Source organism: Cherax quadricarinatus, chromosome 47 (assembly GCF_038502225.1).
Source record: "Cherax quadricarinatus isolate ZL_2023a chromosome 47, ASM3850222v1, whole genome shotgun sequence".
Lineage (NCBI taxonomy): Eukaryota > Metazoa > Arthropoda > Malacostraca > Decapoda > Parastacidae > Cherax > Cherax quadricarinatus.
The window spans coordinates 27,231,081-27,247,687 of NC_091338.1; the positions used below are offsets into that span (position 1 = coordinate 27,231,081).

General features: G+C 40.0%; 1 protein-coding gene across 2 annotated transcripts in view; it reads right to left on the reverse strand.

Annotated features, from left to right (window-relative positions):
• Positions 1 to 16,607, reverse strand: part of LOC128696561 (zinc finger protein 551-like) — a 150,973-nt gene that overhangs the window by 74,328 nt on the left and 60,038 nt on the right. Inside the window, exon 2 of one of the 2 annotated variants that reach the window (XM_070094770.1) lies at positions 1,812 to 1,900. The exons of the other annotated variant lie outside the window; for it this stretch is intronic. The gene's annotated coding sequence lies outside the window, so the exon portion shown is untranslated. The remainder of the gene's footprint in view (positions 1 to 1,811; positions 1,901 to 16,607) is intronic. 2 annotated transcript variants of the gene reach the window in all.

Consider the following 16,607-nt stretch of genomic DNA (forward strand, 5'->3'; position numbering starts at 1 on the left):
CGTCTGCCAAGTCTTTTGCTTTCGTAGTGAGTGATTTTCGTGTGCAAGTTCGGTACTAGTCCCTCTAGGATTTTCCAGGTGTATATAATCATGTATCTCTCCCTCCTGCATTCCAGGGAATACAGGTTTAGGAACCTCAAGCGCTCCCAATAATTGAGGTGTTTTATCTCCGTTATGCGCGCCGTGAAAGTTCTCTGTACATTTTCTAGGTCGGCAATTTCACCTGCCTTGAAAGGTGCTGTTAGTGTGCAGCAATATTCCAGCCTAGATAGAACAAGTGACCTGAAGAGTGTCATCATGGGCTTGGCCTCCCTAGTTTTGAAGGTTCTCATTATCCATCCTGTCATTTTTCTAGCAGATGCGATTGATACAATGTTATGGTCCTTGAAGGTGAGATCCTCCGACATGATCACTCCCAGGTCTTTGACGTTGGTGTTTCGCTCTATTTTGTGGCCAGAATTTGTTTTGTACTCTGATGAAGATTTAATTTCCTCATGTTTACCATATCTGAATAATTGAAATTTCTCATCGTTGAACTTCATATTGTTTTCTGCAGCCCACTGAAAGATTTGGTTGATGTCTGCCTGGAGCTTTGCAGTGTCTGCAATGGAAGACACTGTCATGCAGATTCGGGTGTCATCTGCAAAGGAAGACACGGTGCTGTGGCTGACATCCTTGTCTATGTCGGATATAAGGATGAGGAACAAGATGGGAGCGAGTACTGTGCCTTGTGGAACAGAGCTTTTCACCGTAGCTGCCTCGGACTTTACTCTGTTGACGACTACTCTCTGTGTTCTGTTAGTGAGGAAATTATAGATCCATCGACCGACTTTTCCTGTTATTCCTTTAGCACGCATTTTGTGCGCTATTATGCCATGGTCACACTTGTCGAAGGCTTTTGCAAAGTCTGTATATATTACATCTGCATTCTTTTTGTCTTCTAGTGCATTTAGGACCTTGTCGTAGTGGTCCAATAGTTGAGACAGACAGGAGCGACCTGTTCTAAACCCATGTTGCCCTGGGTTGTGTAACTGATGGGTTTCTAGATGCGTGGTGATCTTGCTTCTTAGGACCCTTTCAAAGATTTTTATGATATGGGATGTTAGTGCTATTGGTCTGTAGTTCTTTGCTGTTGCTTTACTGCCCCCTTTGTGGAGTGGGGCTATGGTAGAATGTACCATACATTCCAAACATTTCACAATAATTCATTGTGTTTGGCGCTTGTAGATTGAGTGTGACTGGAGTGGTAGAGGCAGTGATTGAGGCAATGGTATTTAATAACATACATGTTAATAATAATACATGTTATTAATAATACGTACTATTATTATTTATAACATATATGTTATTAAATACATACATGTTAATAATAATACATGTTATTAATAATAACATGTACTATTATCATTTATAACATATATGTTATTAAATACCACTGCCTCAACCGCTGAATTATTGTGAAATGTTTGGAAGAGCAGGGAGACTAATGTTCACTCCAGCATAAACAAAGTCACACTGACGATGTGTCAACCACTCCCTCGTATTTTTGTACAATTTCCTTCTTCAATTATATCGTATTATTATTATTATTATTACTATTATTATTATTATTATTATTATTATGATTATTATTATTATTGTTATTATTAGCAATAGCAGAAATGTTCGATTCTTTGCTGTGTTCAAGAGTAAACACATGATGTCACCATCTAATACCTTTCCTAATAGCCATTCCAATATGCAGTCATGAATGGGTTTACATTATTTATTCTGTAGTTTAATAGCAAATAATGAACAAACAAAACACTCACCACACTGAGTGGTGGGAGGGCTGGCTGCCAGTTGCGGGGGTTGGAGGGAGGGTAGTAGGGACTCACAGTGGTGGAGGCAGTGGTGGAGTCTGTGGTATTTAATAACATATATGTTATTAACATACATGTTAATAAATAACATACATTATTAAAGCATAACATGTATATATTTAGTACAATTTATGACATTTTCATGTATTTTATGATTATTCATGGTTCAACAAGTTAAGGAAGCAGTATTGTAATATATTTCCCTACAATATATTGGGGCACCAAACATTCCCAGTTTTTCAACATTCGCGAGGCTCTTGATCCCCTAACCCTCGCGAATGTTGAGGGAGACCTGTATTTCAAAAAATTCGTACATTGGGACACACATAAGTCAAGGTTCCACTGTATTTATGTACTGTATAATATGTATACATGGTAGTGAACTATATTGTAAATTTTACATCTCATATAGTATCATACGTTACTGTTATCTTTAACCCTTTCAGGGTCGACAGGCCCTCTCAGAGAATACTTCTCAGGGTTGGCCAAATTTCAAAAAAAAAAAAATTATTTTTTCTTATGAAAAGATAGAGAATCTTTTCCCGAACACAATGACAGCAAAAGTATGAAATTTGATGGAAAACTTATGGAATTATGCTCTCACGAAGTTAGCGGTCTCGGCGATGTTTAGGCATCGGCGATTTTGCCCACTTTGAGCCCTATTTTTGACCAATTCCAGTGTACTTGTCGACACAAATCATCACTATTTCGCTAGAACTTCATTTTTTTCTATCGAATGAGTACAAGAAACCACCCATTTACCGATTTCAACTATCCAATTCAGTGGTCAGAATTCAGCAATTTTGACAATTTCACACAAATTTCAAAAGATGCCAATTTCCGAATAGGGTCCAGAATAAACAAGAAAGACATTCCTGGCACTAACATAACATTTCCTCTGTTCATTAGTCACATCCCCAGGCCCCTCTTACATTCTTTTGCTTTCCACTTTGAATTTTTATTCTCACAAAAAATAGAAGATTTACTATTATGCAGACTACTGCATTAGTGTAGAAATGGTATAAATAATATCATCGCACTTGTGAAAGAATATTAGACTCACCAGTTGACGTGTATTGGACGCATTGCATGATTTGTTTACTTTTGAACTTTGGTAAAACTCGAACATTTCTGCTACTTTGAGCTCAATTTCAAGGTACTTTTCTTTGTAAAACCAGTCAAAATCATCTCAATTTCTGTAATATGTCTTCCATTCTATAAAATGAGACCAGGAAAACTAGAATACAACAATAAATACCATATGAAAATACAGTGCAAAGTCACTGTTTTAATCCAAAAACACGGTCAAAGTTTTTTTCTCTCATTATGCACTGTGTGCTGCAGGATTTTTTTATACCACACACACTGACCACATAGACCCATTCTTTCATATGTAGGCCTACCAGCTTTCTCTCACTAGATTTGAGGGCACTAGAATTTAGGCGTACTAGTATGTCAAAAACCCTGGTGTGTATGCCGTACTAGTACGGCCGAAACCCTAAAAGGGTTAAGTATCGTTGACACAGTGGAATGGGAGAATACCACTGGTAGTGTCATCCTGCCAGAATGTCCTATAACCTATACCCTAAGTAAAGAGAAACAACTCTGGAACATGTGTAATACGTATCTGGCTGGCTGGCTGGCTGGCTGGCTGGCTGGCTGGCTGGTCAGATGGGTGGGTGGGTGGGTAGGTGACTGGCTGACTGAATGTGGCTCTCTATCTTTCTTTCTTTCTCTCTCTCTCTGTCTCTCTCTCCCTCTCTCTTTCTCTCTCTCCCCCTCTCTCCCTCTCTCTCTCTCCCTCTCTCTCTCTCTCCCCCTCTCTCTCTCTCTCCCCCTCTCACTCTCTCTCTCTCTCTCTCTCTCTCTCTCTCTCTCTCTCTCTCTCTCTCTCTCTCTCTCTCTCTCTCTCTCTCTCTCTCTCTCTCTCTCTCTCTTTCTCTCTCACACACACAGGTACACCTAAGTAATCATACATAGTATAAATTACGTACGATAACCCCAAAAATCCAGACAAATGCTATACAGTGGATCTGTGCTCCAGTGCCTTAAATTAATAATAATAATAATAATAATAATAATACAGTAGGGCCTCACTTACGGCAGGTTAGGTTCCAGGCTACCGCCGTAAAGCGGAAATCACTGTAAAGTGGAACACCCTTTTTTTCCCTTATAAATACATACAAATACTAGATAATATGTTTACACTAACATATATTAAGTTAGCAATAGAACTAGGCACCAAAAAACAATAAAAAGTACAATACACACATAATGTACTCATTACTTACCTTAAAATATTTAGTCTTAATCTAGGGTGAGACAAGTAGTATTTATTGTAAGAAATCAAGTGTGGTATGTATGGTAGTCAGCCAGGCTACCATACCAGGCCAACCCACCCACATAATATTCTATTACATTTAAGCATCCCAGAGCGATAAAATGCATATACAGTTTACTCATTACTTACCTTAAAATATTTGTAGTCTTAATGAAGGGTCAGGAGTAAGTAAACGAGATAAAATGAATAAATGAGAGAGTATGAGTACATAAGAGAGGACAGGCGCAGAGTTATGTAAACAAACCAGGTGAACGTAAGTTTTGTAAACAAAAAGGGTACACGTCTGGTTTGTGTACAAGTTTCATTGTGTACAAGTTGTCTCTACATTGAAACTGTAGAATAAATAAAGAAGAACACTCCAATTTTCAAGTAACATTATTTTGAGAAGAAATGATGCTCTGGGTTATCCTAGGTTCTCTACACATATGCTGTTATGTATGATAATCTATGTAGCTGTATTTGTGTATACATGAATAAACTTACTTACATACATACGAAAGGAATAATTTTCTACAGTTACCCCCAGTAACACATTTTCTCTTATGTTAGATTAGAGAAACTTATTCTTGGCATCACTTGTACAAGTTATCTGGCTATGACATCTCATATTTATGTTTATTTATTCAATTGTGGGGCGTATTTATCATCTTTATATGTTATGTATCGTGTTTATTATATAATTTTTAAAAAATATCATGGATGGATTAATGAAAATGTGTATATTAACGTAATACAGTGGACCCCCGGTATTCGATATTAATCCGTTCCTGAGAGCTCATGGAATACCGAAAGTATCAAAAAGCGAATCAATTTTCTTCACAAAAAATAATGGAAATCAAATTATTCCATGCAAGACACCCAAAAGCATGAAAAAGAAAAATTTACAACATGAAATATTAAGTTTAATGCAATAGAATAATTACAATAACAATAGAATAATAACAATAGAATAATTGACACTTACCTTTAATGAAGATCTGGTGATGATTGATGGGATGGGAGGAGGGGAGTGTGGATGGTGTTTGTGTTTAGAAGGGGAATCCCCTTCCATTAGGACTTAAAGTAGCAAGTCCTTTTCCGGGGTTACTTCCCTTCTTCTTTTAATGCCACTAGGATTAGCTTCAGAGTCACTGGACTTCTGTCGCACAACATATCTGTCCATAGATGGCCTGTACCTCCCGTTCCTTCATGACATTCCTGAAGTGTTTCACAACATTGTCAGTGTAATAGTCACCAGCACGGCTTGCAATAGCTGTGTTAGGGTGATTGTCATCAAAAAAGGTTTGCACTTTAAGCCACATTGCACACATTTCCTTAATCTTTGAAGTAGGCAACTTCTTCAATTTCTCTCTCCCCTCCTCCGAAGCAGTTTCCTCAGGTCTGGCCTCTTGCTGTTGAAGATGATCTAGCAGCTCATCAGTGGTTAGTTAATTATTGTCCTCCTCCATCAACTCTTCCACATCCTCCCCACTAACCTCCAACCCCAAGGACTTTCCCAATGCCACAATGGATTCCTCAACTGGAATAGGCTTCTCAGGGTTAGCCTCAAATCCTTCAAAATCCCTTTTGTCTACACATTCTGGCCACAGTTTTTTCCAAGCAGAGATCAAGGTCCTCTTAGTCACTCCCTCCCAAGCTGTACCTATAAGGTTTATACAATTGAGGATATTAAAGTGATCCTTCCAAAACTCTTTTTGAATCAGTTGAGTTTCAGTGGTCACTACAAAGCACTTTTGAAACATAGCTTTTGTGTACAGTTTCTTGAAGTTGGAAATGACCTGCTGGTCCATGGGCTGCAGGAGAGGAGTGGTATTAGGAGGCAAAAACTTGACCTTAATGAAGCTCATGTCCCCAGAAAGTCACTCTGCCAAGTCTGTAGGATGACCAGGGGCATTGTCTAATACCAGGAGGATCTTAAGGTCCAATTTCTTTTCAATTAGGTAATTTTTCACAGTGGGGGCAAATGCATGGTGTAACCAGTCATAGAAAAAGTCCCTAGTGACCCATGCCTTACTGTTTGCCCTCCACAGCACACACAAATTAGCCTTGAGGACATTGTTTTTCCTGAACACACTGGGAGTTTCAGAGTGATACACCAATAAAGGCTTCACTTTGCAATCACCACTAGCATTGGCACACATCAACAGAGTAAGCCTGTCTTTCATAGACTTATGTCCTGGATGTCCTGGGAGTGCCTTTTCCTCCTGAGAAATGTAGGTCCGGCTTGGCATTTTTTTCCAAAACAGGCCTGTTTCATCGCAGTTAAACACTTGTTCAGGTTTAAATTCTTCACTATGTAATCCTTGAATTCCTTCACATATTTTTCAGCTGTTTTTTGGTCCGAACTGGCAGCCTCACCATGCCTAATTGCACTATGTATGCCACTACGATTCTTAAATCTTTCAAACCAACCTTTGCTGGCCTTAAATTCACTCACATCACCACTAGTTGCAGGCAATTTCTTTACCTTTTCACAAATGATCACTTGAGAGATGCTATCTCCTTCTATCTGTTTTTTATTTATCCAGACCAATAATAGTCTCTCAACATTTTCTAACACTTGCGGTCGCTGTTTCGTAATCACAGTTGCACCTTTCGCAAGAACAGCTTCCTTGATTGCCGTTTTCCTGGTCACTATAGTAGAGATGGTTGATTGGGGTTTACTATACAACCTGACCAGCTCCGACACACGCACTCCACTTTCGTACTTTGCAATTATCTCTTTCTTCATTTCAATAGTCATTAGCACCTTTTTTCTCGAAGGGTTGGCACTAGAAGCTTTCTTGGGGCCGATGGTGACTTATTTTGCAGAAACAAGCACCAAAAACAGTGATAATATGGAATGTACTGAATGTATCCTTAGAAGCACGCACACTGGCTAGCTTGTAAACAGTGGCACACACGGGGCAGTTCAGGCCACACGTGGATACATCTCGTACGAATCGCATTGAAGAAGCGTAGTGGCATACATAGTATGATAAGTCATGGTGAGGCTGCCAGTTCAGACCACAAAGCAGCTGAAAAATATGTGCAGGAATTCAAGGAGTACATAGACAGTGAAGGACTGAAACCTGAACAAGTGTTTAATTGTGACGAAACAGGCCTGTTTTGGAAGAAAACGCCAAGCAGGACCTACATTACTCAGGAGGAAAAGGCACTCCCAGGACATAAGCCTATGAAAGACAGGCTTACTCTTCTCATGTGTGCCAATGCTAGTGGTGATTGCAAAGTGAAGCCTTTATTAGTGTATCACTCTGAAACTCCCAGAGCGTTCAGGCAAAATAATATCCTCAAGGCTAATTTGTGTGTGCTGTGGAGGGCAAACAGTAAGGCATGGGTCACTAGGGACTTTTTCTATGACTGGTTACACCAAGCATTTGCCCCCAATGTGAAAAATTACCTAACTGAAAAGAAATTAGACCTTAAGTGCCTCCTGGTGTTAGACAATGCCCCTGGTCATCCTACAGACTTGGCAGAGCGAATTTTTGGGGACAAGAGCTTCATCAAAGTCAAGTTTTTGCCTCCTAATACCACTCCTCTCCTGCAGCCCATGGACCAGCAGGTTATTGCAAACTTCAAAAAACTGTACACAAAAGCTCTGTTTGAAAGGAGCTTTGTAGTGACCTCAGAAACTCAATTGACTCTAAGAGAGTTATGGAGAGAGCACTTTAATATTCTCAATTGTGTAAACCTTATAGGTACGGCTTGGGAGGGAGTGGCTAAGAGGACCTTGAACTCTGCTTGGAAGAAACTGTGGCCAGAATGTGTAGACCAAAGGGATTTTGAAGGGTTTGAGGCTAACCCTGGGAATCCTATGCCAATTGAGGAATCCACTGTAGCACTGGGAAAGTCCTTGGGGTTGAAGGTTAGTGGGGATGATGTGGAAGAGTTGGTGGAGGAGGACAATGAAGAACTAACCACTGATGAGCTGCTAGATCATCTTCATCAGCATGAGGCCAGACCTGAGGAAACTGCTTCGGAGGAGGGGAGAGAGAAATTGAAGAAGATGCCTACTTCAAAGATTATGGAAATCTGTGCAATGTGGCATAAAGTGCAAACCTTTATGGATGAAAATAACCCTCAGACAGCTGTTGCAAGCCGTGCTGGTGACTATTACACTGACAATGTTGTGAACCACTTTAGGAAAGTCATAAAGGAACGAGAGGTACAGACCTATATGGACAGATATGTTGTGTGACAGAAGTCCATTGACTCTGAAGCTGGTCCTAGTGGCATTAAAAGAAGAAGGGAAGTAACCCCGGAAAAGGACTTGACACCTCAAGTCTTAATGGAAGGGGATTCCCCTTCTAAACACTAAGACCATCAACACTCTCCCCTCCTCCCATCCCATCAATCATTGCCAGGTCTTCAATAAAGGTAACTATCATGTAACTGTGCATGTCTTCTTCAGTTTGTGTGTATTAAAATTAATATTTCATGTGGTAAAAAAAAAAAATTTCATACTTTTGGGTGTCAGGAACGGATTAATTTGATTTCCATTATTTCTTATGGGGAAAATTCATTCACATAACGATAATTTCGCATAACACTGAGCTCTCAGGAATGGATTAATAGCGCTGTGCGAGGGTCCATTTCGCATAACATTGAGCTCTCAGGAATGGATTAATAGCGCTGTGCGAGGGTCCACTGTATAGTGCTTACTCATTACTTACCTTAAAATATCTGTAGTCTTAATATAGAGTGAGAGGTGAGTAAACAAGATTAAATGAATAAACGAGAGAGAGAATGAGAGTGTAGAAGGTTCATGAGTTTTGTAAACAAACTAGTTTTTGTTGTTGTTGTTGTTGTTGTTACTAGCCCAGACACGAATTGTTTTTGTTCACTCTGTCAAGCCGACCAGAAAAACATCTCATATTTGTTAATTTATATGTTTATATGTTATGTAGCATGTTTATTATATAATTTTGAAAAAAAAATCATAGATGGATTAAGCAAAATGTCTATATTAACATTTTATACACATTTAATGTGCCTCAGTGATTATTATTGTCTTATCATTATTAATATGGCATCTTCAAGACCAATTACACTCTTAATGAGTGGCTCTGAGATGGACAAGCAGACAGAAAGACAGACAAGCAGACAGAAAGACAGACACAGGTAGACAGACAGACACAAGGTAGACAGAAAGACAGACACACACAAGTAGACAGAAAGGCAGACACACAGGTAGACAGAAAGACAGATAAACAGACACACAGAGAGATAGAGACAGACACAGATATACAGGCAGACAGATACAGACAGGTTATGTGCAACAGTGAAAACAAATAGAGAGTTCGATAGAAAGAGCCTTTCTTGCCACAATCTCCAGTGCAAGATTCAGACTTCATCTTAGGGGCCATGGTGAAATTTACTGTCCAGTTAGTACAGTTAATACAGTATGATGCTGCTGATAGGACAGGGTTACTCAAACTGATGCTGCCTGCATGACGCATTGCCGCCGCGAGTATCGTCAAATATTGTAGAGCGGTGTGCATCAGCTGGCCCAGCCCAGTTGCCAGGTGCACGGTCGTAAGCCGAGTGGACGTAGGTCAAGCAGGTCGTAAGGTTTTTCTTCTTTTTCTTAATAGCTCTTGTTCTTCTTTATTTCCTCTATTCTGGAGTTCACCTGGAGAGAGTTCTGGGGGGTCAATGCCCCCATGGCCCGGTCTGTGATCAGGCTTCATGGTGGATCGGGCCCTGATCAACCAGGCTGTTACTGATGGCTGCACACAATCCAACATATGAACCACAGCCTGGCTGGTCAGGCACCAACTTAAGGTGCTTGTCCAGTGACTGCTTGAAGACAGCCCGTGGTCTATAGGTAATCCACCTTATGTATGCTGGGAGGCAGCTGAACAATCTTGGGCCCCTGACACTTGTGTAGTCTGTTAATGTGCTAGTGACACCAATGCTTTTCATTGGGGGGATGTTGCAATGATTCTCCATGGAGAAGTGGAAAAGAATCTTTCTTCCGTAAGCTACACGTGTCGTATGAGGCGACTAAGATGCCAAGAGCAATGGGCAAGTAACCCCTTCTCTTGAATACATTACTAAAAAAAAAGAAGAAAAGCTTTATAAAACTGGGATGCTTGAATTTGCATGGATGTATTGTGAGTGATAAGAAAGAAATGATTGCTGATGTTATGAATGAAAAGAAGCTGGATGTTGTGGCCCTAAACGAAATAAAGATCAAGGGGGTAGGCGAGTTTCAGTGAGGAGTAATAAATGGGAGTATCTAAGAGAGTTGAAGCTAAGAAAGGGGTAGCAATAAGGTTGAAAGATCAATTATGGAAGGTGAAGAGGGAATATAAATGTATAAATTCAAGGATTATGAGGATTAATATAGAGGTCGCATGCGAAAAGTTGGTCATAATAAGTGTGTATGCACCTGGAAAAGAGAGGAGTGTAGAAGAGAGAGAGAGATTTTGGGAGATGTTAAGCAAATGTACAGGAACTTTTGAGCCAAGTGAGAGAGTAATTGCGGCAGAAGACCTAAATGCTAAAGTAGGAGAAACATGTTTGCCTGGAGTTTACCTGGAGAGAGTTCCGGAGGTCAACGCCCCCGCGGCCCGGTCTATGGCCAGGCCTCCTGGTGGATCAGAGCCTGATCAACCAGGCTGTTACTGCTGGCTGCACACAATCCAACGAACGAGCCACAGCCCGGCTGGTCAGGTACCGACTTTAGGTGCTTGTCCAGTGCCAGCTAGAAGACTGCCAGGGGTCTACTGGTAATCCCCATTATGTATGCTGGTAGGCAGTTGAACAGTCTCGGGCCCCTGACACTTATTGCATGGTCTCTTAACGTGCTAGTGACACCCCTGCTTTTCATTGGGGGATGTTGCATCATCTGGCAAGTCTTTTACTTTCGTTGTGAGTGATTTTTGTGTGCAAGTTCGGTACTAGTCCTTCTAGGATTTTCCAAGTGTATATAATCATGTATCTCTCCCGCCTGTGTTCCAGGGAATACAGGTTCAGGAACTTCAAGCGCTCCCAGTAATTGAGGTGTTTTATCTCCGTTATGCGTGCCGTGATGGTTCTCTATACATTTTCTAGGTCAGCAATTTCACCTGCCTTGAAAGGTGCTGTTAGTGTGCAGCAATATTCCAGCCTAGATAGAACAAGTGACCTGAAGAGTGTCATCATGGGCTTGGCATCCCTAGTTTTGAAGGTTCTCATTATTCATCCTGTCATTTTTCTAGCAACTGCGATTAATACAATGTTATGGTCCTTGAATTCAAATTCAAATTCAAAGTTTATTCTCTATAAGGATTACAATGTTGATTTTACAGAAATTTGGTTATTGTGTGGTTTACATGTTGTAAAATAGTGATTACAGAGTGTACCACTAGAACGCTTAGCATGGCTAGGCATTTCGGGCAGACTTAGTTTTATTCTTAATTGTAAAATATTACAAATTATGAGGTAAGTTGGTATTATGGCTAAATGACTAAATACTAGTTTGTGAGTTTAGCAATGTGAATGCTTTTGTTTTGGCACAGTACATAGTTTCAGTATTGGAGTATCACAGGATTCATTATTTTAAGATTGAGATTAATATTTCTGTTTATGGTCAAATGAGTGAGTGAGTGTAAGTGTGAACCACCAGGTGGTATTCGTGTAGTTAGTTGACGGGGTGTATCAGGGAGATAAGATGTTTTCTAATGGTAGTTTTGAAGGTGATGAATGTGTCTGCAGTTCTAGAGTTCTCAGGTAGGGTATTCCAGATTTTAGGGCCTTTGACATACATTGAATTTTTGTAAAGGTTTAGTCGGACACGGGGAATGTCGTAGAGATGTTTGTGTCTGGTGTTATGCCTGTGGGTTCTGTCACAACTATCAAGAAAGCGTTTTAGGTCAAGGTTGATATTAGAGTTTAAGGCCCTGTAGATGTAGATTGCACAGTAGTAAGTGTGGATGTACTGAACAGGGAGTAAGTTTAGGTCTATGAAGAGTGGGGGGGTGTGTTGCCAGGGATGGGATTTAGTGATTATTCTTACTGCAGCTTTTTGTTGGGTTATTATTGGCTTTAGGTGTGTTGCTGCAGTTGATCCCCAAGCACAAATAGCATAGGTGAGGTATGGATAAATAAGTGAGTGGTATAGTGTGAGAAGGGCATTTTGCGGCACGTAGTATCGTATCTTGGAGAGGATCCCAACCGTTATGGATACTTTTTTGGTTATATGCTGGATATGGGTGCTGAAATTCAGGTTGTTGTCAAGGTATAAGCCTAGGAATTTGCCCCCATTATTTCTGGTAATTAGCGTGTTGTCAATCTTAATGTTAATTTGTGCATCTCCTGCTCTGCTACCAAACAAAATATAGTAGGTTTTGTCAGTGTTAAGCGTAAGTTTATTGGCTGTCATCCAAGTCGATATTTTGATCAGCTCCTCATTCACAATGGTGTTGAGGGTGGCAAGATTAGGGTGAGATATGACATAAGTCGTGTCGTCAGCAAAGAGAATGGGTTTCAGGTGTTGGGATACGTTTGGAAGGTCATTGATGTATATGAGGAAGAGCAGGGGACCAAGGACACTTCCCTGCGGAACTCCAGTATCAATTGGCCGTGTTGCTGATGCTGTGTCTTTAATGGTGACATACTGATACCTATTAGTAATGTAAGATTTGAAATAAGCAAGTGCATGGCCTCTTATACCGTAATGATCAAGTTTGTGGAGTAGGATGTCGTGGTCTACTGTGTCAAAAGCTTTTCTTAGGTCAATAAAAATTCCTAGTGGATATTCCTTATTTTCCAATGCTGTGTACAGCAGATCTAGCATTTTTATGATTGCATCATTAGTGCTTTTATTTTTCCTGAATCCAAATTGGCAGGGGTTGAGTATGTTTTGAGCCGTTATAAATGAATACAGTCTCCTGTGCACGAGTTTCTCAAAGATTTTGGATAGCAATGGTAAGTTAGATATTGGCATATAGTTATTTAAGTCTGTAGGGTCACCACCTTTATGTATTGGTGTAACCCTTGCCATCTTGAGTAGTTTCGGGAAGGTGCTAGTCTCTAGTGACTTGTTAAAAAGTAATGAAATAGCATGCGAAAGGACATGGGCCGCTCGCTTGTACAGTAATAGTGGGACATGAGACAGATTCCCCGAGTTATTTTTAAGTGACTTTATAATCTCGGTGACTTCCATGGGCTCAGTTGGTGCAAGATAGAAGGAATTAGGGAAATTCCCATCTAGGTAGTCCCCGGCATGGGCATTGGTATGTGGGATTTTACTGGCGAGATTAGATCCTATGGTTGAGAAGAAGTCGTTTATCTTGTTAGCTGTGTCAGTGGGATGTAGTGGTGTTTCATTAGGTTTAGTTAGGACAATATTCTTGGTTTTTCTCAGTTTGTGGGTCCCTAGAATCTGAGAGAGTGTTTTCCAGGTCTTTTTTATATCTCCTCTAGTGTCTGTGAATCTACTGGAGTAGTATAGTTGTTTGGCTTTCTTTATTACTTTGGTGAGAGCTGATGAATAGTGTTTAAGAATATCTTTGTGTATTAAGCCCTGTCTATATTGCTTTTCATATTGGTGTTTCTTGTCAATGGATTTCAGAATGGTGCTGGTTAGCCATGGGCAACCAAGCCGTTTGTTTGTGATCTGTTTTGTTTTTATAGGACAATGTTTGTTGTATAGTCTAAGTAATTTGTTAAGAAAAATGTCTGTCCAGTCATCAATACCATTGGCCTTGGAGAATTCTGTAGGCCAGTCAAAAGTCTCTAGGTCAGCTGTGAACTTCCTTACTGAGGCCTCGTCATGGAGTCTAAATGAGACTTTGTTGTATTCAAGTGGTGGTTTACTAATGTTTGTCAGGAGGAAGGTAGGGTAGTGGTCTGTAGTGCTATCTGTGATTATCCCTGATTTAAGGGGGGCTAGTACGTATATTGGTCCATATGTGGTCTATTATGGTTGCACTTGTCTCAGTGAGCCTGGTTGGTTTAGTTATTGTTGGTATGAGAAGTGTGTTGTTCATATTGTTGATGAAGTCAGTTACAGGCTGATCATCTAGTAAGCCAAGGTTGATGTTGAAGTCTCCAGCTAAGAGAAGGTGGTGCTTATTCATTTCTCTGTTTGTTATTAGTGACTTTAATTTCTCACTGAAATTTGGGATGTTTGTGTGAGGTATCCGGTAAATGGCACCGATTGTTATAGGCGTCTTAAGGTTTTTTACAGTAAAATTAGCAATAATGTATTCCCCATATTCATCACTAAAGCAAGTGGTGCTAAGACAAGATAATTGGTTAGAGTAATAGATTGCAATACCACCCCCAACTTGGTTTGGTCTGCAGTTGTGAATTGCTGTGTATCCTGGTAGAGGGTAGATATCTATTGTGTCCTGCTTAAGCCAGGTCTCAGTAAGAATAATGCAGGAGAAGGGTGTCTTTAGTGATTCAAGGAGTGCTAAGAGGTCATCATAGTGTTTGCTTAAGGACCTGATGTTGATAGACTTTTAGCATTGTTTAGGATAGTGCTGGCTTGTGATGTTGTGTAATAAAGGCAGTTACTTTCCAATAGGTTTTGATTGGGTGTCAGATTATGGAGGTTTAGATCAGGGTCAACGTGATCAATTATCTTCTAGGTTTAAATTATGGTTATTTATATCCTGAATTGTGTGTTGAGTTCTAGTACTGATATCTGTAGTGGTAGGAAGTTTGGACAAGTATATAGCTAGAGTATTTTGGTCATGTAGAGTATAGTCACTACTACACATAATGAAGTTGATGTTGTCTATGTGTTGTGCTGGAATGAACTAAAGTACAACTAGGTATAAACTAGTAATATAAAAATACAAATTAAAAATAGAACAAGACTCTCACTTGTAATTGCACTAAGGTCTAATAATGACTTTTGTGGAGTCTATGTTTTGAGCTAGAATGAGCTATAGTACAATAGGTTTAATCTAATAATATAAAAATACAAATTAAAAATAGCACTAGTCTCTCACTAGTAATTGCACTATGGTCTAATATAGTGAATTTGGTATTGACTATGTATTGAGTTAGAATGAGCTATGGTACAACTGAATTTAATCTAATAATATAAAAATACAAATTAAAAATAGCACCCGTCTCTCACTAGTAATTGCACTATGGTCTGCATGACAGTGTCTTCCATTGCAGACACTGCAAGGCTCCAGGCGGACATCAACCAAATCTTTCAGTGGGCTGCAGAAAACAATATGAAGTTCAACGATGAGAAATTTCAATTACTCAGATATGGTAAACATGAGGAAATTAAATCTTCATCAGAGTACAAAACAAATTCTGGCCACGAAATAGAGCGAAACACCAACGTCAAAGACCTGGGAGTGATTATGTCGGAGGATCTCACCTTCAAGGACCATAACATTGTATCAATCGCATCTGCTAGAAAAATGACAGGATGGATAATGAGAACCTTCAAAACTAGGGAGGCCAAGCCCATGATGACACTCTTCAGGTCACTTGTTCTATCTAGGCTGGAATATTGCTGCACTCTAACAGCACCTTTCAAGGCAGGTGAAATTGCCGACCTAGAAAATGTACAGAGAACTTTCACGGCGCGCATAACGGAGATAAAACACCTCAATTACTGGGAGCGCTTGAGGTTTCTAAACCTGTATTCCCTGGAATGCAGGAGGGAGAGATACATGATTATATACACCTGGAAAATCCTAGAGGGACTAGTACCGAACTTGCACACGAAAATCACTCACTACGAAAGCAAAAGACTTGGCAGACGATGCACCATCCCCCCAATGAAAAGCAGGGGTGTCACTAGCACGTTAAGAGACCATACAATAAGTGTCAGGGGCCCGAGACTGTTCAACTGCCTCCCAGCACACATAAGGGGGATTACCAACAGACCCCTGGCAGTCTTCAAGCTGGCACTGGACAAGCACCTAAAGTCAGTTCCTGATCAGCCGGGCTGTGGCTCGTACGTTGGTTTGCGTGTAGCCAGCAGCAACAGCCTGGTTGATCAGGCGCTGATCCACCAGGAGGCCTGGTCACAGACCGGGCCGCGGGGGCGTTGACCCCCGAAACTCTCTCCAGGTAAACTCCAGGTATAGTGAATTTGGTATTGACTATGTATTGAGCTAGAAAGAGCTATAGTATAACTAGGTTTAGTCTAATAATATAAAAATACAAATTACAAATAGCACCAGTCTCTCACTAGTAATTGCACTATGGTCTAGTATAGTGAATTTGGTATTGACTATGTATTGAGCTAGAATGACCTAGAGTAAAACTGTAATTAATCTAATAATATAATAAAGGCACAAGACTCTCAATTGTAATTGCACTAAGGTCTTATATAAGTTGTTTACAAGAATTAGTGTATAATTAGATTTAAATTGACAGGATAAAATACAAAAATTATGGTAGCAAAAGAATAATAAAAAAAATGATAAAAATAAAAA